The sequence below is a fragment of the Neofelis nebulosa genome, chromosome 14 (genome assembly GCF_028018385.1).
Source record: "Neofelis nebulosa isolate mNeoNeb1 chromosome 14, mNeoNeb1.pri, whole genome shotgun sequence".
Lineage (NCBI taxonomy): Eukaryota > Metazoa > Chordata > Mammalia > Carnivora > Felidae > Neofelis > Neofelis nebulosa.
Window position 1 is genome coordinate 1,317,797 of NC_080795.1, and position 13,692 is coordinate 1,331,488.

Consider the following 13,692-nt stretch of genomic DNA (forward strand, 5'->3'; position numbering starts at 1 on the left):
GGTGTATCTATGGAAGGATGTGAGTCCAGGATCTTCCTGTACCACCACCTTTCAGAAGTCCCCCCAAATAGGCATTCTTTTTTTTTAAATTTTTTTAACGTTTATTCATTTTTGAGACAGAGACAGAGCATGAACGGGGGAGGGGCAGAGAGAGGGAGACACAGAATCTGAAACAGGGTCCAGGCTCTGAGCCATCAGCACAGAGCCCGACGCGGGGCTCAAACTCACGGACCGCGAGATCGTGACTTGAGCCAAAGTCGGCCACTCAACCGACTGAGCCACCCAGGCGCCCCTGAATATGCATTCTTAAGTGTGCCTGTAACATTCTCCAGGAGAATCCACATGCTAGGCCAGAAAATACAGCTCAGTAAAAGTAAAAGGATTGAACTTTTACAAAGTGTACTCTTTTGTCACAACGGAGTGGAGTATGGAATTAATAACAAAAAGAAATTTGGGAAATTTAAAAATATGTGGAAATTAAACAATATGCCAGTAAAGAACCCATGGATCAAAGGGGAAATCAGAGGGAAATGAAAAAAATACTTAAGGATGAATGGAAATGAAGACACAACACGTCAAACCTTATGGAATGCAGCTAAGGCAGTGCTTCACATAAATTCTTACGTTCAAAAAGAAGAAAGATCTCAGATCAACAACTTAAGACACACAAAAGAAGAGAGAACGAAATCCAAAGTGAAAGCATCAACACGTTCAATTAGGGCAAGAAGCCAAACCGAAAGTAACAAACCTTTATTCACTTATTGTGACAGTTCAGGCAAGAGGCAAAAGAGAAAGGTCCTGGCCTTCCAGTGTTCCAATATGCTCCAAGGAGCTTATTAAATGAAGGTGGAGTGACAGATGGGAGGAATGGTCTCACGGCCTAGGAGCTCCCCGCCCCTTGCCAAAGATGCCTGAACTTTTATGACCCTGATGAGACCAGAGGGATAAAGAAGGGGAAGGTCTAGGAGTGAAAAAGTACAAGTCAGCATGGAGAAAATGCTTCAGCCTACTCTGTCCCCACCCCCAAAAGAAGGCCTCTTCACAGAGGCACAGGGCTAGGAATGCAGATATCCATGTGAGCATAGCTGGCTCAAGTGGCCTAACTCCTTCACTGCAAGTCCTTCCAGAGACTGCAACATCTTGGCTGTGCCCCAAGTCTGGTGTGGGGAGGCAGCTTCCCCCATGACCATGAGGTAAAGCTTTGTCAGGCTTCAAAAATGGCGCACAAGATTTTGGCCTGAACTCCTCAGAAGAAAGGAAATAATATGGATTACAGTGCAAATTAATGACATGGAGAACAGAAAAATAAGAGAAAAAAGCGACAAAACCCAATGTTGGCTCTTTGGAAGATTCACAAAATTGGCATACCAGTAGCTAGATTCACCCAGAGAAAAGGAAAACTAAAATCACTAAAGCCATGGATATGTGTGCCTGCAACCAAAGATGGGCTATTTGGGCCTAACATGATCTCTGGTATCCTGTCCTGGGTTTTTTGTTTTTGTTTTTTTTCTCTATTTTATAGACTTAGTTTATTGTGAAAAGAATACTTAACATGAAACCAATCCTCTTAACATAATTTTAACTGTACAATGTGTTATTGAATATAAGTAGAATGTTTTACAGCAGATTTATAGAGCTTAGTATCTTGCTTAAATGAAACTTTGGGTTTACATGGTCTTGGTGTCATATCTATAAGATAATTTCCAAGGTCAAGGTCAAATTCAAAAGATTTTGCCCTGTTTTCCTCTAGGAGATTTACAATTTCTGGTGTTTCATGTAAATCTTTTAAAAGTTTTTTTTAAAATTTACATCCACATTAGTTAGCATATAGTGCAAAAATGATTTTAGGAGTAGATTCCTTAGTGCCCCTTCCCCATTTAGCCCATCCCCCCTCCCACAACCCCTCCAGTAACCCTCAGTTTGTTCTCCATATTTATGAGTCTCTTCTGAATTGTCCCCCTCTCTGTCTTTATATTTTTGTTTCCTTTACCTTATGTTCATCTGTTTTGTCTCTTAAAGTCCTCATATGAGTGAAGTCAGATGATTTTTGTCTTTCTCTGACTGACTAATTTCACTTAGCATAATATCTTCCGTTCCATCCATGTAGTTGTAAATGACAAGATTTCATTCTTTTTGATTGCTGAGCAATACTCCGTTGTATATATAGACCACATCATCCATTCATCCATCGATGGACATTTGGGCTCTTTCCATACTTTGGCTCTCGTTGATAGTCCTGCTATAACCATTGGGATGCATGTGTCCCTTCGAAACAGCATACCTGTATGTATCCCTTGGATAAATACCTAGTAGTGCAATTGCTGGGTTGTAGAGTAGTTCTATTTTTAGCTTTTTGAGGATCCTCCATACTGTTTTCCAGAGTGGCTGCACCAGCTTTCATTCCCAGTGTCTTGGGTCTTAATCTTCCTGTGGGAGGAAGGCTCTCCCCTTTCAGGTCCTTCTTTTGAGCTTTGGGAGGCCGTCTATCTCTTACCTTACAGAATCATTTTCTTCTGATTGATTTTATGGCTTTGGATCCTGGAGAACTTGTTTCTCCGTGGTCTATTTCTATTCACCTAGAATTGATTTCCTCATCAGTTATAAGGGGTTAATTTTATCCTTGGGGTATAGGTTACATCTGCCCCCAGATAGTCTCACTATTGGTCTGCTGACCTTCATGACAATCACTTTTATTCCAGAAGACTGTCTTGCACATAAGGCCCTGTTAAAGTTCACAGAGGATTTCTGTGTTTTGTTATTCTAACTCTCTGCTCCTTTGGAACCCTAAAAAGTTTGTGGTTCCAGTAAGATGATGGTGGCTGGGGGGCTGTAGTTCATAGCTCATCAGCTAAGCAGAGATGAGTAGTGTACTCTGAGCCTCGTGAAACCTCAGACGTGTCCAACTCAGTTTGTAGTTTTAGCCCCTTCTCTAGGTTATTTTAGCTGACTCATTTCAACTTTCTCTTTCTCAATTTACAGAGTCTTCCATAACTTGTAGCTACTGAGTGAAAACATGCCTCAACAACAAAAATATTTTCCATCAATAGAAAGATATTGAGCACTCCCTCAGAGAAGGTATTCTAGGCCAAGTGAGGTAGCAGGCCATGAATAAAAGGAAGTTAGGTGGAGAACCTTGTTTCTATATCTATACCTACATACAAAATTTTGATGTCAGTAGACTGTAATAAATTATGTGTTTATAATAAAATAGAGATGTATGTATGTTATATAGATATAATGCAATACCTAGAACAGCAACTAAAAGAATTAAATAAACAAATATACCCCAAACTACTATAGATAAATCAGAATAGAATACTAAAAATCAAGTAACCTGTAGAAAGGCAAGCAAATAAAACAAAGAAACAAAACAAAGAGAACAAATAGAAAAAAATAATAAATGGCACATTTAAGCTCTATCATATCAACAACTTAAGTCTAAAATGTCTAAGTATATGAATAAACACACAGAAATTGTCATAGTGGATAAAAATATCCTGGCCCTTGGCCAGGATATGCTATGTATAAGAAACTAACTTTCAATTCAGTGACATAAGTATGTTAAAGTCAAATGATTGGAAAAGTATGGCATGCCAACATTAACAAAAGAAAACAGAAATGTTCTGTAATGTATACTTTGGGGCAAAAAATTTATCATGGAAAAAGAGGGACATTACAGGATAAGACAATTAATCCGTAATGAAGACCTGGCAATCCTGAATGCATCCAACGGCACAGCTGAAAGAATTTTCTGCAAAAACTGTCACAGAGAACTCTTCAGATTATAGTGGGAGACTACAACATTAAATACTCAACAATTGGTAGAACCACGAGACAGAAAAGCAACAAGATATAGAACGCGGTATTATCAAACAACAGGATCTAATTGACATTTATAGAATGCTCTATCCAACCACAGTAGAATACACATTCTTTTCATGTACTCATGAAACATTCACCCAAACAGACCATATTCTGGGTCATAAAAGAAATCTTAACGAATTTAAAAACAATTGAAATCTGAACACAATGGAATCAAACTAAAAATGAAAAAAAGAAAACTGGAAGTTTCCAACTACCTATAAACTAATGGACACACTTGAAATAATCCAGAGGTCAATGAGGAAGTCTCAATGGCAATCAAATAATATATTGAACTGAATAAAATGAAAGTAAAACTTAGCAAAATTGGGACGATGCAGCTAAAGTAGTGCTGGGAGGCAACTTCACAGCATTAAAGTGCTTACATTAAAAAAGAAGAGAAGTCCAAATTAACAATCTAAGCTCCCTCCTCAAGAGCCTAGGAAAGGAAGAGCACAGAAAACCCAAAACAAGTGTAAGAAAAGAAATAACAAAGGGGTGCCTGGGTGGCTGGGTCGGTTAAGTGCCCGACTTTGGCTCAGGTCATGATCTCGCTGTTCGTGAGTTCGAGCCCCACGTCGGGCTCTGTGCTGACGGCTCAGAGCCTGGAGCCTGCTTCAGATTCTGTGTCTCCCTCTCTCTCTGACCCTCCCCCATTCATACTCTGTCTCTCTGTGTCTCAAAAATAAATAAACGTTAAAAAGTTTGTTTGAAAAAAAAAGAAAAGAAATAACAAAGATAAAGGATGTCAGTGAAGTTGAAAACAGAAAAACAATAGAGAAAATCCATGAAACAAAATGTTGGTTTTCTGAAAAAAAAAAAAAAATCAGTGACATTGATTAACCAAGACTGAGAAAGACACAAAGAAGAAAAGATACAAATTTCTAATGTAAGAAATGAAGCAGAGGATAATAGTACAGAATCTGAAGACATAAAAAAAAAATTAATAAGGAAATTCAAATAATAATTCTACACATCTAAATCCAACAATTTAGATGACATAGACCAATTCCTTGAAAAAGACAACTCATTCAACATGAAATAGGTAATTTGAATAACCCCATAACTGTTAAGGAAATTGCACAAAGAAGTCTTTAACTACATGTAGTTTCACTGGAGAGTTACACTAAGCATTTAGAGAAGATTTAACATCATTCTACATAATCTCCTCTGGAAAAATAAAAGGAGAGGGAACACTTGCCAAAGTATTCTATGAGATCTGTGTCATTATCATACCCAAACCAACAACAGTACAAGAAAAGAAAACTACAGACTAATAGCCCTTGTGGACACAGATGTCACAATTCTGAGCAAAATATTAGCAACATATCAAAAGAATTATACACAGTGAGTGAATGTGGCATATCCCAAAGATGAAAAGTTGATTCAACATTAAAAATCAACCAATGTAATCTACCATATCAACAGATTAAAGAAGAAAAATAATGTGATTATACCAATTGATCAGAAAAACATTCAATAGAATTCAATACCCATTCATTATAGAAAAAAAAAAAACCTCTCAGAAAAGTAGAAATAGAGGGGAACTTCCTCTACTTGATAAGAAACATCTAAAAAAACCCCACAGCTTAAATTACACTTAGTGGTGAAAGAGTAATTGCTTTCCCCTTAAGATCAGGAGAAAGGCAAGGGTGTGCATTTTAGCCAGTGATATTCAGCATAATTCTGGATGTTCTAGCCAATGCAGTAAGGTGAGAAAATGTTATAAAAGCATTGAGGTATGAAAGGAAGAAATAAAACTTCATATGCTGACAGCATGTTTGGCTACACAGAATAACCTAGAACTGACAAGTAGTTGAGGAAAGTTACAGGATACAAGATACACCTCTATCCAAATTAAAATATACAATATCAATTATAGTTGTTCCAAAGAAGATGAAATATATAGTAATAAATTTAATAAAACACACAATATTTGCATTCTGAAAACTACAAAATTCTGAAGAAACTGAAGATCCAAATTAGAAGCAGTTAGGGATCTGAATAATGGAGATGTATACCATGTTCAAGGATTGGAAGGGTCAGCATTGTAACAATGTTGGTTCTTCCTAAGTTCATATACAGGTTTAGTGCAACTCCTATTAAAATGTCCACAATATTTTTGTAGATGTAAGCATGATTATCCTAAAATTTATATGTAAAGGCAGAAGAGCTAGAATAGTAAAACCGTCTGGGAAGGTAAAAATACAGCGTCAGGTGTCAGTCTATCTTCTTTCAAGACTAATATTCCAGTAATTAATACTGAGTGGTGTTGACAGATGGGTATACAAGTAAATCGGACAGAATAGAGAATCCAGAGAGAAAACTCACAAGAGCAAGGCCAGCTGATTTTTGATGAAGATACAAACACAGTTCAGTAGAAGGATGAATAGTGCTAGGGTATTCGGTAACCATTGGCAAAAAACATAAACTTTTATTTAAACCTCACATGTTATACAAAAATCAACACAAGATGGATCACAGATTTAAAAGTGTAGACACTTTAGAAGATAAAATAGGGTAAAAATTTCAAGCTATAGGCTTTGAAGAAATCTTAGATATGACATCAAAATCATGAACAATAAAATTTTTAAAATGATACATGGGACTCAAATTAAAATCCTTTACTTTGCAGACGAACTTGTTGAGAGGATTAAAAAAAGCTAAAGCCTAGAGAAAACATTTGAAAACAACATATCTGACAAAGATCTCATATCTAGAATTTATGAAGTACTTTCGAAATTCAATAGTAGAAAAATAATCCATTTGGCAAGTTGGCAAAATACATAGACATTCACAGAAAATGACACGCAGGTGTCAAAGGAGCACATGAAAAGATATTCAACATCTCTAGCTATTAAGGACACACAAGATAAGATATCACTTTATACCTATTAGAACAACGAAGATTAAAAAAAATACTGACAATACTAAATGCTGTTGTAGATGTAGAGAAATTGATTCTTTCATATATTGCTGGTGGGAATGTAAAATGGCACAGATACTCTAGGAAGTAATTTGGTACTTTGTTAAACAAACAAACAAACAAACACATCATATACTTACCATGTAACCCATCAATTACACTGCTGGGCATTTATCTCAGAGACATAAAAACCGTCAACACCAAAACCTGTACGTGATTGTACTTAGTAACTGTATTTGTAATAGCCCCGAACCAAAAATACTGAAAATATCCCTAATAGATGATGGCTAAGTAAACTGCAGTATATCCATACCATGGAATGCAATTCAACAATAAAATGGAACGAATTGATGATTCCGGCAACATTCTGGGTCGATCTTCAGAGAATTATACGTTAGAATATAGAATATAGAATGCTGTTGGAATATATAGAATTATATTATTATGAATAATAAGAGCAAATATCAAAGGTACACATGCTGCATAATTCCACTCATGGACCATTCTCAAAATGACAAAATTACAGTAATAGAAAATAGATTAGTGGCTGCCAGGGATTAAGGATGGTGAGGGGAGGAGTAGGTATGATTATAAAGTGTAACACAAAGGAGGCCTTTACAGTGATGGCGCAGTTCTGCATCTTGCCTGAGGTGGTGGTTGCTAGAGTCTGTACATCTGACAAAATAGCACAAAACTAGCACACCCATTGCACCAACGCTGCTTTTCTGGCTTTGATTTCATGCTATGCTTCTGTAGGATGTAAGCACTGGGGATAGCCGGGTGAAGGGTTCACGGAACCTCTTTATACTATCCCTGCAACTTCTTACAAATCTATAATTATTTCAAATAAAATGTTTTTTTTCAGTGTATTTGGTAGTCTCTAAGACAGCCTCCTAATCTCTGCCTCCTGTTTTCATACCCTTTGTAATTTCCTCCCGTTGAATGTAGGCTGGATTTAGTGGTTTACTTCTAATCAACAACATACAGCAGAAATGATGGGATGCCTTTCCTGATATTAGGTTATAGAAAGGTGGCTGCCTTTCTGGGGACCCATTGTTATTCTCTCTTTCTCCCTCTGGGGAACAAACTGCCTTATTGTGAGCAATTCTGTGGAGAGGTCCATGTGGCAAGGGAATGACATCTCTAACAACCAAAAAGGACCTGTGGTCTTCCAATGGCCACAAGAGGCAATCTTGAGATTCAACCCCCCAGTTAACCTGTGAGTTGGCTGTAGCTATGGCAACACCTTGGTGACCTTGTGAGGGGCTCTGAGCCTGAGGGGTTCAGGAGTACTTTGTTTCCTAACCCACAGAAACTGTAAGACATTACATGTCTGTTGTTTTACGCTACCAAAAAAGATAAAACTAAAAATAAAGGTGGTAAGGTGAACATTTTCATACAATGTTTCTTCTTTGACTGTTGATATGGTAGATTACATTGGCTGGTGTTTGAATATTGAACCAGCCTTGCAGTCCTGAAATAAACTTGACTTGGGACATGTATAGATCTAGATCTATCTGAATTTTATTTGCTAATATCTGATTAAGAATGTTTGCATCTAGGAGCGTCTGGGTGCCTCAGGCGGTTAAGCGTCCTACTTCCGCTCAGGTCATGATCTCATGATTTCTGAGTTTGAGCCCCGCGTCGAGCTCTATGCTGACAGCTCAGAGCCTGGAGCCTGCTTCCGATTCTGTCTCATTCTCTCTCTGCCCCTCCCCCACTCGTGCTTTGTCCTCTCTGTTTCTCGAAAACAAATACATGTAAAACGAAAAATTTAAAAAAAAGGAATTTTTGCATCTATATTCATGAGTGATATCAGTCAATGTTTTTCTTTTTTGTACTGTATCTGGTTTTGTTATCAGGATTATACTACCTTTGGAAGTGTTCTCTATTTTCGATTTTCTGGAACAGATTATGTATCCTGGTGTTAAACTTTAAACATTTGGTATAATTCTTTGGGGAAAACATTTGCTAAAAAATGTCATTTTTGGAAGTTATAAATTATGAATTCAAATCTCCACATGTAGAGTTGATGAAATGATCTATTTCATACTGAGTGAATTGTGATATTTGCTTTTTAAGAAATTGGTACATTTTATCTGTGTTGTCAATTTTACACTTGCAGAGGTGTTCATAGCAAGACATTTCATGCTCATGGATTGGAAGAACAAATATTGTTAAAATGTGTTCACTACCCAGGGATGCCTGGGCGGCTCAGTTGGTTAAACATCTGACTGGCTTAGGTCATGATCTCATGGTTTGTGGGTTCAAGCCCCATGTCGGGCTTGGTGCTGAGAGCTCAGAGCCTGGAGCCTGCTTTGGATTCTGTGTCTCCCTCACTCTCTGACCCTCCCCCCACTCATGCTCTGTCTCTCTCTGTTCTCAAAAATAAACATTAAAAAATTTAAAAAAATGTGTATACTATCCAAATCAATCTACAGATTTTAATGCAAACCCTATCAAATACCAACAGCATTTTTCACACAGCTAAACAATCCTAAAATTCATGTGGAACAACAAAAGACCCCATATAGCCAAGCAACCACGGAAAAGAACAACAAAGCTGGAGGCATCACAATTCCAGATTTTAAGTTATCATACAAAGCAGCAATAAATAAAACAGTATAGTACTGGCATAAGAATAGACACATAGATCAATGGAATAGATTAAAAAAGCCATACGTAAACTCACAATTGTATGGTCAATTAATCTTTGACAAAGGAGGAAAGAATATACAATGGGGAAAAGTAAGTATCCATAACAAATGGCATTGGGAAAACTGGACAGCCCCATGCAAAAGTATGAAACTGGACCACTTTCTTCCACATGCACAAAAAATAAACTGAAAATGGATTAAAGACCTAAATGTGAGACCTGAAACCATAACAATCTTTAAGAAGACCACAGGCAGTAATGTCTCTGACATTGGCCACAGCAACATTTTTCTAGATATGTCTCCTGAGGCAAGGGAAATAAAAGCAAAAATAAACAATTGGGATTACATCAAAATAAAAGGTTTCTGCACAGTGAGGGAAACAATCAACAAAATTGAAAGCCAACCTACTGAATGGGAGAAGCTATTTGCAAATGACACATTTAATAAAGGATTAGTATCCAAAATATATAAAGAACTTAAACAACACCTAAAAAACAAAAAATCCAATTTAAAAATGGGCAGAAGACATAAACAGACATTTCTCCAGAGAAGACATTCAGATGGCCAACAGACACATGAAAAGATACTCAGCATTACTCATTATCAGGGAAATGCAAATCAAAACTACAGTGAGATATTTATTACCTCATAACCTGTCAGAATGGCTAAAATAAAAAATACAAGAAACAACAGATGTCGGTGAAGATGTGGAGAAAGAGAAACCCTCTTGCACTGTTGGTGGGAATGCAAACTGGTGCAGCCACTCTGGAAAAGAGTATGGAGATTCCTCATAAAGTTGAAAATAGAACTATCCTATGAACCAGGAATCCGGCTACTGAGTATTTACCCAAAGAATACAAAAGCACTAATTCAACAGGATACATGCACTCCTATGTGTATAGTAGTATTATTTACAATAGTCAAATTGTGGAAGCAGCCTAAGGATACATTGACAGATGAACGGATAAAGAAGATAATATTCCACACAATGGAATATTATTCAGGCATGAAAAAGAATGAAATCTTGCCATTTACAATGACACAGATATAGCTAGAGAGTATAAGGCTAAGTGAAACAAATTAGTCAGAGAAAGACAAATACTATATGATTTCACTCCTATGTGGAATTTAAGAAACAAAACAAATGAGCAAGGAAAAGAAAAGAGATAATCCAAGAAATCGGCTCTTAACACTAGAGAACAAACTGATGGTTACCAGAGGGGAAGTGAGGTGGGGGGGATGAGGAATAGGGGGTGGGGTTAAAAGAGTATATGTATCATGATGAACATAAAATATAAAATACACATAAATATATATAAAATACAAGGAACATAAAATATGATAAAGAGAAATGCCCAATAAACCTGTCTTAGCCCAAAACAACAACAACAACAACAACAACAAACAACCAAAAAACAAGAACAAAAACAAACACAAACACACACACAAAATAGAGTTCTTCATAGCGTTACTTGGGAAGTGTTCCCTCTCTTCTAAATTTTCTGTAAGTCTATGGTAAAATTTATCTCTTAATGACCTAGGCCTGGAATTATCTTTTTTAGAGATTTAAATTACATATTCAGTTTATCTCATAGTTGTACAATTATTTAAGTTCTCTGCTTGGTAGTTTGTGTTTCCCAGGAATTTCTTATACGTTTAATTTACAAGTATAAAGTTGTTAGCAGTATTCCCTTAGCATCCTACAGAATGTTTGGTGATTTCACCTGATTTTTTCTTAATGTTGGTGACTTGTGTCTTCTGCCTTTCTACCATTGTCAACTTGCTTATAAATTTGTCAATTTCACTGACTCCCCCCCCCCAAATAACCAACTTTCCCCCCATGAATTGTTTTTTTTGTTTTCAATTTCATTGACTTCAGTCTTTATTATTTCCTTTGTTTTGCTTGTTTTTAGTTTCTTTTGCTTTGCTTTTCCTTCTTTGTGAAGTTGAAAATTAGATTTTTGATTTGAGATCCATCTTATTAATATTTTAGCTGCATCCCATAAATTTTGATGTTATGCCTTCATTTTTATTCATCGGCTCTTTTAAAAAATGTGCATTCTGTTGCCATTGGATGGAGGGTTCTATAAATGTCAGATCTTATTGGTTGATGGTGGTGTTGGGTTGCTTTATATCCTTGTTGATTTTCTGTCTAGTAGTTCTATCAGTTTCTGAGAGTGGGTGTTGTGGTCCTCAAGTTTAATTTGTTTATTTCTCCTTTCACCTGTGCTAGTTGGAGCTCTGGTATTTCACGTGTACAAAATTAGAATTGCTATATATTCTTGAAGGATTGATGAATGTCCCCCTTTTACCCTAGTAATTGTCTTTGCCAGGAAATCTACTTTATTGGATATTAATATATCCACTGCTGCTTTTTAAAAATTCATGTTCCATAATGTACCTTTTCCTATCCTTTTACTTTAAATCTAGCTATGTGTTATGTTTCCGGTGAGTTTGTTGTAGACAATATATATTGGGGTCTTGTATTTTTTTTTTTTTTTAATTAAACCACTGTGTTAACCTGTGTGCTTTTATTGGTATACTTGGATCATTTACATTTAAAGTAATTATTGTCATGGTAGGGCTTAGGCCTGATTTTTTAAAAATTTCTTTCCTGTTTATTCTGTTTCATATTTTTTCTTTTTATTTCTTTCTTTCCTGTGTTTAACCTGAACAGATTTTTAGAATTCCATTTTGATTTCTTCCTAATATTTTGAGGATATTACTTTGTAGAGTGTCCTTTCTGATTGTTCTATGTATCATCATATATATGTAACATCACAGTTTACTGGTGTTAATATTTCTCACTTTAAATGAAGTGTTGACCATGCTTTGAGCTAGGTCCCTTTTCTCTCCCTCATTTTTAAATATAATTGTCTTAAGTATTTCCTTTACATATATTAGCATCATATCAAATGGTGTTATAAATTTTGCTTCAACCATAAAATATGATTCATGTAACTCATCACAGAATAGCCCATTATGCTTACTTGTATTTTTACTCTTTTCATTGCTCTTTTTGTTCTGAAATTTTTAACTTTCTCTTATTATAACTTTCTTACGTTTCTAGAACTTCATGTGCCAGTCTTTTAGGATAGGTCTGCTGTAACAAATTGTCTTAGTTTTCCTTGGTCTGAGACTTTCTCTCTTTCCTCTTCATTCCTCAAGGCTGGTTTGTTCAGATATAGGATTCACAACGGAGAGTTCTTTCCTCTTAGCGCTTGAAAATTGTGCTACTTCTTTCTGGCCCCCACGGTTTCAAGTGAGAAATCTGCTGTCATATGAATGTTCTTTTATAAGTAATGTGTCATTTTACATTTTTTTCTTTGCCTTTAACTTTCATAAATTCAGTTATGATGTGCCTTGGTGTGGATTTCTTTGGGTGTATCACATTTAGATTTCTTTCAGTCTCTTGTAGGTTTATGTATTTTATCAAGTTTGGAAAGTTTTTAGTCCTATACTCTTTTCTCCTCTCCTTTGGGACTTTGAAAATGTGAATATTCGATCCTTTATTATCCCACAGATTCTTCATACTCTGTTCATTTTTAAGTCTATTTCCTTCCTGCTGTTCAGATTGAGTCAGTTCTATTGGTCTGTCTTCAAGTTCACTGAGTGTATCATCTATTGTCACTGCTCAACTATTGAGTTCATGAAGTAGTTTTAAAATTTTAGCTATTGTGGTTTTCCATTTTGTTCTTTTTTTCACTTAATTTCCATTCTGTTCTTTTTCTTTTTTAAAATGTTTTTATTTATCTATTCTGAGAAAGTGTGCACTCACATGAATGGGGGAGGGGCAGAGAGAGAGAGAGAGAGGGAGAGGGAGAATCCTAAGCTGTCTGCCCTCACTCAAGGCTCACCTGAGCTGAAATCAGGAGTAAGATGCTTAACAGCCTGAGCTACCTCTGCGCCCCCATTTTGTTCTTTCTCATTTCTTTACTGAGATTTTCTGTTGTTGCATTTGTTTTGAAATAACATTGAAACGTTTTTATGGTACGTGGCTTAAAATATATGTCTAACAATTCCAACTTTTAATTCAGCTCTGTTTTTGTGTCAGCTACTTATCTTTTTCATTGAAGTTTTAGTTCTATCAGCTCTTATGATGAGTAATTTTTTATTGTATCCTGGACATTTTTTTTATTATATTAAGAGACTCTTAACCTATTTAAATCTTCTGCTTTAGCGGATCATTACTTTATTTATTTAATGTTTATTTTTGAGGCAGAGAGATAGAGTATGAGCAGGGGAGGG